Source organism: Mustelus asterias, chromosome 5 (genome assembly GCF_964213995.1).
Source record: "Mustelus asterias chromosome 5, sMusAst1.hap1.1, whole genome shotgun sequence".
Lineage (NCBI taxonomy): Eukaryota > Metazoa > Chordata > Chondrichthyes > Carcharhiniformes > Triakidae > Mustelus > Mustelus asterias.
Window position 1 is genome coordinate 73,660,619 of NC_135805.1, and position 18,066 is coordinate 73,678,684.

At 43.5% G+C, this 18,066-nt stretch overlaps 1 protein-coding gene across 1 annotated transcript in view; it reads left to right on the plus strand.

Moving 5' to 3' along the window:
• rnf217 (ring finger protein 217) overlaps nucleotides 1–18,066 on the plus strand; it is a 112,141-nt gene that overhangs the window by 41,000 nt on the left and 53,075 nt on the right. The window lies entirely within an intron of this gene.

Consider the following 18,066-nt stretch of genomic DNA (forward strand, 5'->3'; position numbering starts at 1 on the left):
AGGTAATGTTAGAGATCTAGAAGAGTATACGGCTAATAGGAAGGATCTTAAGGAAATTAGGAGAGCCGGAAGGGGTCATGAGAAGGCCTTGGCAGACAGGATTAAGGAAAACCCCAAGGCATTCTATCAGTATGTGAAGAGCAAGAGGATAAGACGTGAAAGAATAGGACCTATCAAGTGTGACGGTGGGAAAGTTTGTATGGGACCGGAAGAAATAGCAGAGGTACTTAATGAATACTTTACTTCAGTATTCACTATGGAAAAGGATCTTGGTGGTTGTAGTGCAGACTTGCAGCGGACTGAAAAGCTTGAGCATGTAGATATTAAGAAAGAGGATGTGTTGGAGCTTTTGGAAAGCATCAAGTTAGATAAGTCGCCGGAACCGGATGAGATGTACCCCAGGCTACTGTGGGAGGTGAGGGAGGAGATTGCTGAGCCTCTGGCGATGATCTTTGCATCATCAATGGAGACGGGAGAGGTTTTGGAGGATTGCGGATGTTGTTCCTTTAAACTAGTGAGTCTAACCTCAGTGGTTGGTAAGTTGATGGAGAAGATCCTGAGAGGCAGGATTTATGAACAATTGGAGAGGTATCATATGATTAAGAATAGTCAGCATGGCTTTGTCAAACGCAGATCATGCCTTCGGAGCCTGGTTGAATTTTTTGAGGATGTGACTAAACACATTGATGAAGGAAGAGCAGTAGATGTAGTATATATGGACTTCAGCAAGGCATTTGATAAGGTGCCCCATGCAAGGCTTATTGAGAAAGTGAGGGGGCATGGGATCCAAGGAGACATTGCTTTGTGGATTCAGAACTGGCTTGCCCACAGAAGGCAAAGAGTGGTTATAGATGGGTCATATTCTGAATGGAGGTCGGTCACCAGTGGAGTGCCCCAGGGATCTGTTCTGGGACCCATACTCTTTTTGTGATTTAAAAAAAAAAATGGCCTGGATGAGGAAGTGGAGGGATGGGTTGGTAAGTTTGCTGATGACACAAAGGTTGGAGGTGTTGTGGATAGTGTGGAGGGATGTCAGAAGTTGCAGCGAGACATTGATAGGATGCAAGACTGGGCAGAGAAGTGGCAGATGGAGTTCAACCCAGATAAGTGTGAGGTGGTTCATTTTGGCAGGTCAAATAAGCTGGCGGAATATAATAATGGTAGGACTCTTGGCAGTGTGGAAGATCAGAAGGATCTTGGGGTCCGAGTTCATAGGACGCTCAAAGCAGCTGTGCAGGTTGAGGCTGTGGTTAAGAAGGTGTACTGGCCTTCATCAATCGAGGAATTGAGTTTAGGAGTCGTGAGATAATGTTGCAGCTATATAAGACCCTGGTCAGACCACACTTGGAGTACTGTGCTCAGTTCTGGTCACCTCATTACAGGAAGGATGTGGAAGCCATAGAAAGGGTTGCGAGGAGATTTACAAGGATGTTGCCTGGGTTGGGGGGCATGCCTTATGAGGATAGGTTGAGTGAGCTTGGCCTTTTCTCCTTGGAGAGACGAAGGATGAGGGGTGACCTGATAAAGATGCATAAGATGTTGAGAGATATTGATCGAGTGGACAGTCAGAGGCTTTTTCCTAGGGCTGAAATGATTGCCACAAGAGGACACAGGTTTAAGGTGCTGGGGAGTAGGTACAGAGGAGATGTCAGGGGTAAGTTTTTCACTCAGAGGGTGGTGGGCGCGTGGAATGGGCTGCCGGCAACAGTGGTGGAGGCAGATTCGATCGGGTCTTTTAAGAGACTTTTAGATAAGTACATGGAACTTAGTATGGTAGGGGGTTATAGGTAAGCCTAGTAATTGCTAAGGTAGGGACATGTTCGGCACAGCTTTGTGGGCTTTATTGTGCTGCAGTTTTTCTATGTTTCTAACCCTCAAAGATGTTCTGAGACAGACTTCTTGGTGGACTCTAAAACAATTCAATTCAATTGCTCCCTGAAAGTGCTGTTGAGATTGCAGTGTCCATTGAATTGGCTAAAGAAGCTTCCCAAATCAGAACTAGCACCAAAATACATGAATACTCAAAAGAAAACCTCTCAACACGCACACATGCCATAGGAGTGTCTAGGTGGGGCACTCTCCACAGGAATGTTGTGTTGAGAAAATAAATGTCGTAATTGTGGCAAGAAATGGCAAACAACAAAGATGTGTTGGACCAGACAGAATCCTCAAACCTCATAGAAGGGTAAATGCAAGAAAGCACCCAAATCGAGACATCGTCTTGAAGGTTCCCAGAAAGATCCGATGTCTACGGAACTCAAAGAACTAAAACACAGTGTATTTTTGATGCAAGGCAACACACAGATTTTGGGTCTATCCAAAACTGAATGGGAATGAAATTGAATGGAAGTAGATACGGGGAGCCACTGCATCTCTTTCTTCTGAAAATCTATGTCAACAAAATCTCAAGAATGTACCATCAAAGCAGTCTAATATAATCCTGAGAACTTGCACGGAAGAGGTGGTTCTCGTGAAGAAATCTGGAAAATTGCCGTTATATGATGTGAAGGAAATTTTTCTGCACTTTTCGGAAGAGTGTAGTTGAGCACAATCAAACTAAATTGGCAAGCAATTAATCAATTGGTTGATGGAAAGAACACATTACAGGAACCATATTTGAAAATAATTGAGGGGAAGTTGATGTGCAACTTAAGATAAAACCTGATGGCTCTCCAAAACGCTCCAAGGCAAGAACTGTGCCTTCGGCTATCAAGTCAAAAATTGAAATGGAACCAAACGTGGAGTGATCGGGGTTGTAACCACGAGTGATTGGCCAACTTCAGTCGTCCCTGTCATTAAACTAAACTAGATGGCTCTATAAGAATTTGCAGTGGCAATTAAACCCAGTACTTTGTGTCAACCAGTATCCTATTCCACTGACCTTTTGATGATCTTTGGTCCATACAAAGGAATACCATCTAGCTGCGAGTCATTTGAAGAAATTTTATCAATGCAAAATTATGAGATAAAATTCAGAAACTCTGAGCAACATGCGAGTGCCGATGCTCTATGCTGTCTACCAATTTGAGACAAAGCTGAATCACAGGAGAGCTTTGTGAACATCTTGTGCTTTTCCCAGGTTGATGGGGCACCTATTACAGCTTCTCAAGTGCGAAGACGCACTTGGTCAGATCTGATGATGTGGAAGACCATGGACATAATCTTGAAAAGGATAGCATTGTATAAAGAGAGGAGGAATCCGGAATCCAAGCCATACCGAACAAGGGAACTTGAGTTAGTGGTACAAAATGGAGTACTGTTATGGGGGATCAATGTAATCATGCCTACATACTTGTGGAGTCGTATATGAAGGACATCCAGGGATCGTACGCATGAAAGAACTCAGAGTTATTTCTGGTGGTCAGGACTAGACTCTTCAATTGAAGAAAAAGTAGGACAGTGCCAGGTTGTGCTTCTCACCTCTTCAATCACTTCACCCATGGGATTGGCTCAGACAACCTTGGCAAAGAATTCAAATTGACTTTGCAGGACCAATTTAGGAGTACATGTTTCTCCTCATAGTGAATACACATTCCAAGTGGCCTGAAATCATGATGATGAAGTTGATGACTACTGAAAAGACAATCGAACGACTCGGCAAAGTATTTGCACGATTTGGCAGTCCAGAGCAATTAGTTAGTGATAACAGAACTCCGTTTACATCAAGGGACTTCATGAACTATCTCAGAAACCATAGCATATAATATATGAGAACTGCATATCTCACACTTCCACTAATGGATTGACAGAGAGGTTGTTACAGTCATTTAAAGAAAGCAATTATAGCATCGAAGATGAAGGACTGATAGCCCAAAGAGTAAACAACTTTCTCTCATTCTACAGAAACATAGCCCATGCGACAACCCAAAACTTGCTGGAAAAGTTGTTTTTAAAGAGGAAGTTGAGAACCAAATTTGATTTGCTTTTGCCACCTACCACTTCTGCCATAGTAGAGCAACAACAAAACCAAGTTACTCGCATGAACAGACATCAAAACCAAGAAGCTTTGATCAAGGAGAACGTTTTGCTGAAAAACTGCTTTTTCAAGTGACAAGTGGGCACCTGCTACAATACTCACAAAATTCTTATCTGATACAAACTGATGGTGAGAGTTTGGAGGAGGCGCACAGATCAAATCCTCACTTCAAAAAGAGCCCTGAACCTACGATCACGATTGAATCGAATGCAGATGCGAAACCACATGAACCAACAGCATCTGTAGAAGCTGAAGAAGAACCAACTTTATCAGATGTGCCTGAGTCAAATGGTGAAACTACTGAGAGCATGAAAGCAAAAACTCCTATTTACAACCTGGAAATTATCCCTCTTGTGTTCCTGATGCTTATGGCAAAATTATTTCTTTTGAAAGGAGTGGAGATGATGAAGTAAATCAAGGAGCATTGATTATGGGATATCAAGCTTGAGTTTTCAAGGCTCACAGATTATAGGAAATAAAGCTTGGGAATTAAAGTTTCAAAAATAGACGCCCTGAATAAGAATTTAATGGAGTAGGAGGCACTTCCAAATAAAGATTTTTATTAAATTAAAACTAATAATGAAAAGCATTTAATTTTGTATCATGCATACCTGGGTTTCTTGATTTTTGTTGCAAGTATCCATTTCAATTCATGAATACGAGCATTTAGCTTTGAGCGCAATCAGAAATTTGTGCCCAAAATGAAATTGGAATAGCACTGGTTAGGTTACACTTTATGCATGTGACTTTTGAAAAAACTTGACTGTAAGCTTAAATTCCTTCATGAACCAAGGCAGTCATGCAGCATATTGGAATATGATTTTTCCATTCCTTGATTTAAAAGGAGTGAAGTTTTATTAATGCAGCTAAAAGTGTGTTTATTGCCAAAAATGAGCATTTTAAGCGTACAGTCCACCATTGTTGCATAACCAGTTTTTAAAATCTCAAAAAATGGCTTTTAAAACTATTCTGAATCACTTAATACTTTGTGTGCACAAAGGCACAAGTTATACCTTTGAAAAAAAACTTTTAAAATTATATTTTTTGTATTGCCTGTTACAACCTGTGCATCAAAGAAATGGGTACAATTTGAGCACAAACCAATACAATCAGCAGAATCTTGCAATTTTGATCTGGCTGGCATGGCTAGTTCTGTGGATTTGGGTATGATTCGGGTGAATTAGATCTTCAACGAGTGTAAAAGATTACAGAAAATACAAGCATAAATGGCTTGGGGTGTAACTCACCTACATAAATTTCTCAACCTTTTGTGCTGGTTTGGCCAATATCGCACAGATTGTGTTGAAATCTAGGGGAGGAAACCAGCGGAAATAACCCTTGTCACGTAATTTTAATTAGGTTGGTAAATCCATCCAATAGAAGAATTAGTAATACAGAATATGTAACATCTACTGCTATTTGGTCTTTTTGTATTATGATCCAAGCAACTTTCTAATCAAAAACCTATCCAATTACTCATTTTGTAGTGCTGTATGATGCAAACTATTCAATGTTGTACTAATACTGTGTTCTCAGGATCAGTACAGCTGTGATTATTTTACAAAATAGGGAAGTCCAAATCACAGCTTTATGCGCATTAACTGTGTGGAAATTAAATTGAATATTTTTGTTGCAAACCTTAAAACCGCTACAAACAATACAAGAGTAAGGTACTGCGGATGCTGGGAATCCGATTTAAAAACATCATAAATGCTAGAAATACTCAGCAGGTTGGATGGCAGCATGCATTCAGAGAAAAACAGAAGTAATGTTTCAGATCTGGCTTCTGTCAAAGGGTCACCAACGAAAATGTTAACTCAGTTTCTTACTCCACGCATTCAGCCAGACCGACTTGAGTGTTTCCACCGTTTGCTGTTTTTTTTTGTTTGTCAAATAAGCCTTCTTCAAAAGTTCACCATTTTGCTCCACACTCATTACCATTGATCAAAAAATCCCAATGTATGTGTTACATATATAAACTGAATTGGCAAGTCAAGTAATTTATATTGCTCTGAAGAGTGCTAAAAACGAATGGCTCAATGTAATATTTCAAAATCATGTTTTTTTGAAAATATAATTATTGAAAGTATTAGGTATTCTATTTTCCCTTCTTATTCCCCCCATACTCCAATTATGTAAATAAAAATGGAGAGGAATTTGTATTTTCCAATAGCATTATAGTTGGCTTCAGTGTTTCATTTTGATTGGAAGGGTACATTATTCCCCACACCCACTCTCTCAAATGTGTTGAGCTGATGCAAAATTAAGATGAGTGTGTACTTGGCCTGGCTGATGGCACAGGGTCTTTATCTGATCCCTCTGGACCTTTGTCACACTGAGTGCATATAACAAAACCATATTCTCCATGTACCAGACCTGGTATTCATCTAATATATTTGTGATGACTCCTGAGGCCCTTGAGTTAAATTGTCTCCATGAAACCAGGCCAGGCTAAGGTATTCTTTCCCAACAGTGTCAGTTACCATAGTAATTAAAAGGCAAATATTTGAATGCTGCTTTCCGAAGCCTTCACTTTGCCCTATGCTTCTAATCATTGACTCAGATTTAATACAGTTGTGACCATGAAAACTTCAGTAATTTATCCAGCATCCAGAAAAATCATTTTTTCAATGAAGCTGAGAGAACCTCAGCAGTGCTCTTAAATTAGAATCAACAAATTAACTTGCATAACTTAGACATGTTTCGGTTATGATTGGATTTACTCATCAGAAATTTCTTATGGAAATGCAATATTTCAAGCCAATTCCTTGCCAGATTTAATTCCCATGATAGTTTTCCAAATAGGTACAGCAACATACTGCTCTTTAAATTTCTGTGTATTAATAAACAGTTGAAATGTGGGCGGCACGGTAGCACAGTGGTTAGCACTGCTGCGTCACAGCTCCAGGGTCCTGGGTTCGATTCCCGGCTCGGGTCACTGTGTGTGGAGTTTGCACATTCTCCTCGTGTCTGCGTGGGTTTCCTCTGGGTGCTCCGGTTTCCTCCCACAGTCCAAAGATGTGCGGGTTAGGTTGATTGGCCAGGTTAAAAATTGCCCCTTAGAGTCCTGAGATGCGTAGGTTAGAGGGATTAGTGGGTAAAAATATGTGGGGGTAGGGCCTGGGTGGGATTGTGGTCGGTGCAGACTCGATGGGCCGAATGGCCTCCTTCTGCACTGTAGGGTTTCTATGCAATTTCATAGAATCATAGAATCAAAACACTGCACTCCGACACATTGAAATAGTAATTTAGGCTCAATTTTCATGAGACATCGGGAAAGAAATTGTGTTTCCTTAATAAATCAACAAATTAATACCACATAAACTATGGATGTAATTCTCCCATCTGGGATTAAGTCCTGTGGCAGGGGCTAGAATGTGGAATGTTTTTCATGCGAGCGCTGGCACGATACCACACCATAGCTTCCAATCCGAAACTCACTAATTATGCACCCGAGCATTTAGCACTGTTCTGTTGTGGGGAAGGCATGATAGCATGAGTCCTGCCATCAGATCAGGGTGCTATATTAATAAGGTACCCAATATCAAGAAAGAAGATGGACCTCCTGGAGAAGAAGATGGACCCCAGGAACATTTTGAAGCTGGACAATGGATATCCACTGAACAGAATTAGAGCTTTACAGCATGGAAACAGGGCCTTCGGCCCAACTTGTCCATGCTGCCCCTTTTTTAACCCCCTAAGCTAGTCCCAATTGACTGCGCTTGGCCCATATCCCTCTAAACACATCTCATCCTTGTAACTATCTAAACGCTTTTTAAAAGACAAAATTGTACCCCTCTACTACTACCTCTAGTCACTCACCACCCTCTGTGAAAAAATTGCCCCTCTGGTCCCTTTTGCGTATCTCCCCTCTCACCTTAAATCTATCCCCTCTAGTTTTAGAGTCCCCTACCTTTGGGAAAAGAAATTGACTATCCAGCTGATGTACGCCCCTCATTATTTTATTGACCTCTATAAGATCACCCCTAAGCCTCCTACGGTCCAGAGAAAAAAGTCCCAGTCTATCCAGCCTCCTTATAACTCAAACTATCAAGTCCCGGTAGCATCCTCGTAAATTTTTTCTGCACTCTTTCTTGTTCAATATCCTTTCTATAACAGGGTGACCAGAGCTGTACACAGTATTCCAAGTGTGGCCTGAACAATGTCTTGTACAACTTCAACAAGACGTCCCAATTCCTGTATTCAATGTTTTGACCAATGAAACCAAGCATGCCGCCTTCACCACTCTGTCCACCTGTGACTCCACTTTCAAGGGGCTATGAACCTGTACCCCTAGATCTCTCTGTTCCATAATCTCCCAATGCCCTACCAATAACCCTGGTTCAATCGACCAAAATACATCACCTCGCATTTATCTAAATTAAACTCCAACTCCCATTCGTCAGTCCACTGGCCCAATTGATCAAGATCCCATTGCAATCCTAGATAACCTTCTTCACTGTCCACTATGCCACCAATCTTGGTGTCATCTGCAAACTTACTAACCATGCCCCCTATATTCTCATCCAGATCATTAATATAAATGACAAATAACAGTGGACCCAGCACTGATCCCTGAGGCACTCCGCTGGTCACAGGTCTCCAGTTTGAAAAACAACCCTCTACAACCACCCTCTGTCTTATGTCATCAAGCCAATTTTGTATCCATTTGGCTACCCCACCCTGGATCCCGTGAGATTTAACCTTCTGCAACAACCTACTATGTAGTACCTTGTCAAAGGCCTTGCTAAAGTCCATGAAGACAAAATTAACTGCCCTCATCTACCTTCTTGGTTACCCCTTCAAAAAACTCAATCAAATTCTGGATTCTGGAAGATCTACCTGTGATGTTCTGGAGTCCAGGTTTGTTGGTGGTTTCCATTCAACTCCATAGGCAGTCCGGGGCATTGTTCAAGTGAGTCCGAACTTCTACATGCCACATTGTTTCAGATGTGTTGTGGACCGTCAGGTTGGGAGATGCCCGTGTCAGCCATTTCGCAGGATTTGCGCATGCACAAATCCCACCGCCAGAGAGCATATGCGGTCGAGACCACACTGGAAACCCCGGAGTATTTCACTCTCCGGCGGGGTTTAGAGTAGCTCCCCACATTTGGGGAACTGGCGGGAGACCCCACTGGAGTGAAGGGGGGGCAATCGGGGGGGCCCCCCCAGGGAGTCGGGTGGGGGGGTTGTGTCCCCTGGGCATGGGCACCCTGGCAGTGCCGGCCTGTGCCCCTGGCACTGCCCAAGACGCAATGTGCCCATGCTTAGGTGGCACCTTGGCATTGCCCACTGGGCATGGGGCAGTGCCAAGGGACAGGCCTATTGTGGGCGGGGATTAGGGGCGATCTGTGAGTGGGGGTCCCGCTGCCATTCTACATGGGCCGGGGGGGTCCCGCTGCCAATCTGCATGGACGGGGGTGGGTCCCGCTGCCACTCTGCATGGACGGGGGGTCCCGCTGCCACTCTGCATGGGGATCGGTCGGGGATGGAGGGAGGCCAACGATCGGGGTGGCTGAGGTGGGGGAGTGGTGGTCTGCCTCCCGAGGGGAGAGAGGGGTGGGGGAGCTGGCCTGGGAATGGTCGGGGGGGAGCACAGTCAGGTGAGGGGGTTGGAAGTGCAGCACTGAGGGGGTCTCAGGCTGGCCAGTTATCGAGCAAAACTGCAGGCTGTCAGATTGGGACCACTGTGCACGCGCAGAGTTCCAGAACTGTCAAACTCCGGTGTGAATAGGCCCTCCCCCCTAGCTTTTAATGATATTCATGATTGTGACCTCTACATTGCACAGAGTGTGGGAGATTTGAGTCTGAATTCTCACTGAAAAAACAGTTGTGATTTACACCAGTTTTCTGCAAATTCAGCATTTAGAATTTTTTTGGGAGAATCAGGCCTTTTGTGTCTGGAAGTGTCAAAACATGCTGGGGTTTCAGTGGCAAATGGATTGAGGTTGGGGCAGGAGTTGGCAACGTTAGAGAGAAATGTAGGCAGTGAAGCAGTTATGAAGGCCAGGTGCGGCTCTATATTGAGCAGGAGGCTGTGCTTACAGATAGTGAACACAGTAAGAGTTTTAACAACACCAGGTTAAAGTCCAACAGGTTTATTTGGTAGCAAACACCATTAGCTTTCGGAGCGCTGCCCCTTCGTCAGATGGAGTGGAAATGTGAAAATGGAGTGGAAACATTTCCACTCCATCTGACGAAGGAGCAGCGCTCCGAAAGCTAATGGTGTTTGCTACCAAATAAACCTGTTGGACTTTAACCTGGTGTTGTTAAAACTCTTACTGTGTTTACCCCAGTCCAACGCCGGCATCTCCACATCTTGCAGATAGTGGCCAAGAGAAGGATGGAATCGGTGGAAGTGAGCGTGGTTTGTGGCAGGGGCTGAGTTAGTGACTTCTGTCTTCAAAATGTTTAGCTGGATGAGTTGAAATAAGGTGAGGTTTTTTTTTACTTGAGTTGTAACAAAATCCTGGATAAAAATTCTAAATTTCACAGAAACAGCCTTTATCATAGCCAACCACCTGACTCTGCGGTAGTTTTCAGAATAAACTATTCCAGGAACAGAAGTTTACTGAACCCCTCTCATCAGATATTCATTGAACCAAATAACTTAGTGTTGCTATTGTAAAATTCAGTTAGTGCTGCATTTCTTCCATGGTGATACAGTCACTGTTGGAACTGCTCAAAATTGGACGGGGGTGGTTGGGTTATTCATTCACGGAATGTGTGCATCGCTGGCAAAACCATCTCTAATTACCCTTGAACTGAGTGACTTGCTGGGCCATTTCAGAGGGCAGTTAAGAGACAACCACATTGCTGTGGGTGAGGAGATGACCTTGGTGGGAGTGGAGGATGGGGTGGGAGAATGATTGCCTCTGGCCCTTGGGCATGTATGTTCCCCTCTCTCTTTGCTTGGCACTGACCCGAGTAGCTGAAGCTGCTGGGTTTCGCAGCCGGCAACGCCCAATGCCGGCATCTCCACATCAGGGTTTCCCAGGTGGCAGGCCCTTCCCCTCTTGTAGCAAATACCAGCTTGTGGTGGGATGAGGCTCTTAAGTGGCCGGTAATTGATCTCAACAGACCCAAGAGTAAACGAGCCACAGGCCATCTCTCTGCCTCTTGTAAAATTTTAGACAGGTCGGGGGTGGGCGTATAGATGAAAACAAGGCCACCTGCTGGATTTTGCACGCTTCCCCAGCCAGTTAGCGGCCTAGGCAGTTTAGGGCATGACCACCAATAATGGAGCGATAATTTCACAGATGCTTGGAATTAGAGGAGTGCATATATCTCCAAGATTTATGGAGCTGATTTGGATTACAGATTGGAAAAGGTGAGGCCATGGAGGGATTTGCAAACAAGAATTAAAATTTTTAAAGCTCGGCATTATTTGGAGCCAGCATAGGTCAGCAAGCACAGGGGTAATGGGTAAATGGGATTTGTTGTGAGCTTGGACAAGGCAGCAGAGTTTTGGATGACTTCAAAGTTTACAGTGGTTCCTTGACTTGTTTGATTCTATCGTAAAATCTTTGACAGGTAACCACAAATGAATACTGGAAAATCGTAAGAATGTGGGGTTATAAACTTTTAAAATTTGATTTTGTTACTAATTTGCTGATCGAAATTTATTTACTGGCAGGTTACTTGGCAAAAAGTGCAATGCTGTTTTGTCTGTCTGCTTTGTCCCCGTTACATTTAGACTTGAGTTTGTGGTACTTCACCACCAAAGTCCAGCAAGTGTGTATATCAATGATGTAGTTGTTTGTTATTGGTGGCGCTGGCACTCTGTGGCAGGAGTGCTAACCATTGTGTCACCACTTTTTAACTTTCACAAATATCCCCTTTCCATTATTTTGCCCTCCAACCACCCATAAATTCCCTTTTCAGTAAAAACACATAAAATATTCCAGTAACGTTTTGATTTTTATTTCAGCATTGCCTTTTCTTGAATTGAGTCTGCTCAGAGTAGAATTTACTTTATTTGTGTTTTTGAGAATTAAGCTAGCACTGTCAAGATTCTTAAAGTATGCTGTAAAATTAGACCAGGGAAAGAATCCCATCAAAGAAGGCTTTTTAAAAAAAATTTTAGCAGGCCATGTTGGCTTCTTTATGCCTCATGTTATTACTGGCAGGAATTTCATGTTTGTAAGCACTTCCAACCATGGATGTGAACTGCTCAGGAACCAACTGATCTTTTGAAGTATTTTGATCTACTTGCGTACCATAGAGGGATCACATTCTGTGTTTGTTGTTTTTGGAAATGTGTTCCTCTTGCATGTTCCTGTGACTCTGAATTTAGTTTAAAATAGAAGCTCGTTCTGAGACACATTGTTAATCTTGTCTTTCTCTTTCAAATATTGACTTGCCTAATCTGCACTTCCAACATTCTCTGCTATAATTTCTGCTTTCTGACCTTTGTCCTTTATTTTTGAAAAAAAGCTGTCTGTTTGGACCTGCAGATTTGTATGAAAAACAATTGTTTTATTTGTTGATGGTGTGTGGGTATCACTGACCATTTTTGCCCAGCCTTAATTGCCCTCAAGAAGACAGTAGTAAGCCATCTTCTAGAACCGCTATAGTCTGTATGGTGAAGGTACACAGTAAGAAGTCTCACAATACCAAGTTAAAGTCCAACAGGTTTATTTGGTAGCACAAGCCACTAGCTTTCGGAGCGCTGCTCCTTCATCAGGTGACTCACCTGAGGAAAGAGTGCAGAGGAGACTTACCAGGATGCTGCCTGGTTTGGAGGGTAGGTCTTATGAGGAAAGGTTGAGGGAGCTGGGGCTGTTCTCTCTGGAGCGGAGGAGGCTGAGGGGAGACTTAATAGAGGTTTATAAAATGATGAAGGGGATAGATAGAGTGAACGTTCAAAGACTATTTCCTTGGGTGGATGGAGCTATTACAAGGGGGCATAACTATAGGGTTCGTGGTGGGAGATATAGGAAGGATATCAGAGGTAGGTTCTTTACACAGAGAGTGGTTGGGGTGTGGAATGGACTGCCTGCAGTGATAGTGGAGTCAGACACTTTAGGAACATTTAAGCGGTTATTGGATAGGCACATGGAGCACACCAGGATGATGGGGAGTGGGATAGCTTGATCTTGGTTTCAGATAAAGCTCGGCACAACATCGTGGGCCGAAGGGCCTGTTCTGTGCTGTACTGTTCTATGTATGCTTTTGGAGGGGAACTTGCAGGTGGTGGTGTTCCCATGCACCTGCTGTCACTAACTTCTTAGGTGTTAGAAATTGTGATTTTTGGGAGGTGGTGTCAAAGAAGCCCCTGGCTAGTTGCAGCAGTGCATCTTGTAGAGGTTACACAATGAACCACAGTGCATTGGTAGTGAGAGAGATGGAGTTGGGCTGCCAGTCAAGCAGATTGCTTTGTCCTGGATGTGTTGAGCTTTGTGGTTTGTTGGAGCTGTGCTCATCTGGATTATGCTGATTTGTGTGTTGTAGATGGCAAAAAGGCTTTGGGGAAGGCTGAAGCTGATTTCACCTTTCACACTCTCTGACCTGCACTGGGCTGGTTAAATTTCTGGTCACTGGTGACCATGAGGATGTTGATGGGTGACTCAGTGATATTAATACCACTGGGCATCAAGGGGAGGTTATTGTCATGTATTAATATTGATTCTTGATAGCTGCACTAAGCACTGTGTATTAATATGTTCATGGATTTACCGCCACCTGCAAGTTCCCCTCCAAAAACATACATCATCTTGATTTTCAAATATATAGCTTGGGTAACTGCCAGAATGAAGAAGCAGCCATGTAGTGAACACCACCTTGTAAATAAAGCTCTGCTATTTTAATCGTCTATGCTCCCTAGCGTCAATTCTTCAATGTACAGCTTAACAATTGGTGTCGGGGACTTCAAACAGCACTTGGTAGCCACTCAGGAGGAGGGAAATTACCAAAAAGTCAGGAAAAGAAGACTTGGAAGAGAAGTTCTTCACATGCGCTCCGGAAATAACTAGTGAGATGGACATGAATCACAATCCTCCACAGAGCAGTTAGAGAGCTGGGTGTGTTTAAAAAGACGTTGAAGCTCGGGTTGTTTCCTTGTTTAAAAGAAAAATCAAAAGTAGCTGCTGGCAACGCATTGCAAAGTGTGCATATGGGGAACTTCTATTAACAGGAAGATGGTGGGGTTTTCGGCATTGTGGGACCCTTGGATGAAAATGTGGTGTGATGGGGCTCCTATACTGAATGTTTTAACTATTTTGTACAGGCAAGCAAAACACCTGAAGATATTAGGGTGCCCAGTTTCCTGAACGTGATGGGAGAAAATCGTTTGATCTCCACGAAAAACGTTTGATCTACCTTTACTAAACAGACTATATTAATTCTAGAAGATGGCTTCTTGAGGGCAATTAAGGCTGGGCAAAAATGGTCAGTGATACTCGCACACCATCAACAAATAAAACAATTGTTTTTCATACAAATTTGCAGGTCATTGGAGAAGCCAGGCACTAAAACATGAACAAATCATAGATATTTGCAAGCACATTTTTCGCTGAAGTCTTTGGTGATTGCAGAGCACTTCAGATTCCACAAAAATCGAGAAGAGGAAGAATCAGTTGTGCAATTTGTGGCTGTTACAAAGACTTGTAGAATTAAAAGTCTAATGAAGACCATGAAAACATTGATTGTCATAAAAATCCTAATGCCCTTTAGGGGAAGGAAATCTGCTTACCCGGTCTGGTCTACATGTGACTCCAGATCCACAGCGCACAGCTATGTGGTTGACTCTCAAATACGCTCTGAGGGCAGTTAGGGGTAGGAATTTGGCTTATTGAAACCTCAAAAAATGAAATCATATAACAGAAACAACAAGGACAGAGAGAACCACCAAGAATAAGGAGTTTTGGCAAAGAGTTACTCCACAGGAAAAACTTTTTTACTTTGAGGTTGATGGGTGTCTGGAATTCGCTGCCTGAGTTGGTGGTGGAGGCAGAGACTCTGGACTTATTTAAAAAGTAGCTGGATCTGCACCTTAATGTTGTAAGCTGTAGGGTAATGGGCCACATGCAAGAAGACGGGTTTAGAAAAGGCAAGAGATGTCTTTGGGATGGCATGGACAAGATAGGCTGAATGGCCCTCTTTTATGCTGTATCATTTCTATGGCTCTAAGGGTAGAAGTGGGTTCCTGCCATGATCCTTGCACAGACTGGACCTGTCTCGTATGCTGTCCAAACCAGAGATGATATCACCTGAAGGAAGCAAACGGACCAGCTATTGGTACGGAGAACCGATCCACCGGAAATGGAACTTGCTGAAAATCCGGGCTCAACTGTATAAAGTCCTCACCAAAACCTTCCTGTAACCTTAACACTGACAGACACTTGTTGAGGAAAGCAGCATCTCACCTGTAGACCAAACACAATGTCAAACCCTCGTTACAACGTCAAAGTTGGTCAAACCAACCAAAGAACAAAGAAAATTACAGCATAGGAACAGGCCCTTCGGCCCTCCAAGCCTGCACTGACCATGCTGCCCGACTTAACTGAAACCCCCTACCCTTCCGGGGACCATATCCCTCTATTCCCATCTTAGTCATGTACTTGTCAAGACACCCCTTAAAAGTCACTACCGTATCTGCTTCCACTACCTCCCCCGGCAACGAGTTCCAGGCACCCACTACTCTGTGCAAAAAATCTGCCTCGTACATCTCCTTTAAACCTTGCCCCTCACACCTTAAACCTATGCCCCCTAGTAATTGACTCTTCCACCCTGGGAAAAAGCTTCTGACTATCCACTCTGTCTATGCCTCTCATAATCTTGTAGACTTCTATCAGGTCTCCCCTCAACCTCTGTCGCTCCAGTGAGAACAAACCAAGTTTCTCCAACCTCTCCTCATAGCTAATGCCCTCCGTACCAGGCAACATCGTGGTAAATCTTTTCTGTAACCCTCTCCAAAGCCTCCACATCCTCTGGTAGTGTGGCGGCCAGAATTGAACATTATATTCCAAGTGCGGCCTAACTAAGGTTCTATAAAGCTGCAACATGATTTGCCAATTTTTAAACTCAATACCCCGGCCGATGAAGGCAAGCATGCCGTATGCCTTCTTGACTACCTTCTCCACCTGCATTGCCACTTTCAGTGACTTGTGTACCTGTACACCCAGATCCCTTTGCCTATCAATACTCCTAAGGGTTCTGCCATTTACTGTATATTTCCTATCTGTATTAGACCTTCCAAAATGCATTACCTCACATTTGTCTGGATTAAACTCCATCTGCCATCTCTCTGCCCAAGACTCTAACTGATCTATATCCTGCTGTATCCTCTGATGGTCCTCATCGCTATCTGCAAATCCACCAACCTTGTGTCGTTCGCAAACTTACTAATCAATCCAGTCACATTTTCCTCCAAATCATTTTTATTTTTATATATATATATCTCAGCAAAGGTCCCAGCACTGATCCCTGAGGAACACCACTTGTAAGTCCCCAGTCCAATGCCAGCATCTCCACATCATGAACACCACTTGTCACAGCTCTCCATTCAGAAACGCACCCTTCCACTGCTACTCTGTCTTTAACTGAGCCAGTTTTGTATCCACCTTGCCAGCTCACCTCTGATCCCATGCGACTTCACCTTCTGCACCAGTCTGCCATGAGAGACCTTGTCAAAGGCCTTACTGACGTCCATGTCTACAACATCCACTGCCCTACCCTCATCGAGCATCTTCATCACTTCCTCGAAAAACTCGATCAAGTTCGTGAGACACGACCTCCCCTTCACAAAACCATGTTGCCTCTCTCTAATACGTCCACTTATTTCCAAGTGGAAATAAATCCTGTCTCAAAGAATCCTCTCCAATAATTGCCCTACCACTGATGTAAGGCTCACTGGCCTGTAATTACCTGGATTATTCTTGCTACCCTTCTTAAACAAAGGAACAACATTGGCTGTTCCCCAATCCTCTGGGATCTCCCCTGTAGCCAGTGAGGATACAAAGATTTCTCTCAAGGCCCCAGCAATTTCCTCCCTTGCCTCTCTGTGAACCACTGATGCCATTCGTCCAAAGATGAAAATGCCAGAGGTTGCGCCCAGTGCAAAGAAGAAGACACCAGAGATTCGCCGTCAACCCATTCCGCAAGCAGCAACCTCCAGGCTCTCTGACTTATAACTTGTTGTTTATTGATTATTGTTCATGTTGTACTTGTTTGAATTTGTTGAAAACATTCAATTTAAAGAGGGAAGGAAATGTTATGTGTTACTATTGATTCTTGGCAGCTGCATTCTGTACTGCGTATTAATATATTCATTTATTCAGAAGTGATGTCACAGGTTGCTCGGTGGGGGGGAAACTGCTATAGTGAAGAAGCAGTCGTGCAGTGAAGACCACCCTATAAATAAAGCGCCGTCATTTGTAACCCTCCGTGCTTCTTAGTGTCAATTCTTCAATGTTCAACAGTTATTAGACATTCTTTCTCGTTGGAGCTCGCCATGACCTAGCATGAATGTGATTTAGCATTCATCAGCCTAAGCCTCAATGTTGGCCAGGTCTTGCTGCATGTGGACATGGATGATTTCATTATCTAAGGAATTGCGTTGGAAAAAAATATACATTAAATTTATCAATTAGACTTGATTTTATATTTAATACAATTTATGCATTTGATTTAAAGTTGCTTTCCTCACCAAGGGCATCATCATACTACTCTTTCAGAACTGTGGATAGTTTGGAGGGATGTCAGAAGTTGCAGCGAGACATAGATAGAATTCAAGACTGGGCGGAGAAGTGGCAGATGGACTTCAACTCGGATAAGTGTGTAGTGATCCATTTTGGCAGATCCAATGGGATGAAGCAGCAGTATAATATGAAGGGTACCATTCTTAGCAGTGTAGAGGATCAGAAGGACCTTGGGGTCCGGGTCCATAGGACTCTTAAATCGGCCTCGCAGGTGGAGGATGCGGTCAAGAAGGCGTACGGCGTACTAGCCTTCATTAATCGAGGGATTGAGTTTAGGAGTCGGGAGATAATGCTGCAGCTTTATAGGACCCTGGTTAGACCCCACTTGGAGTACTGCGCGCAGTTCTGGTCACCTCATTACAGGAAAGATGTTGAAGCCATTGAAAGGGT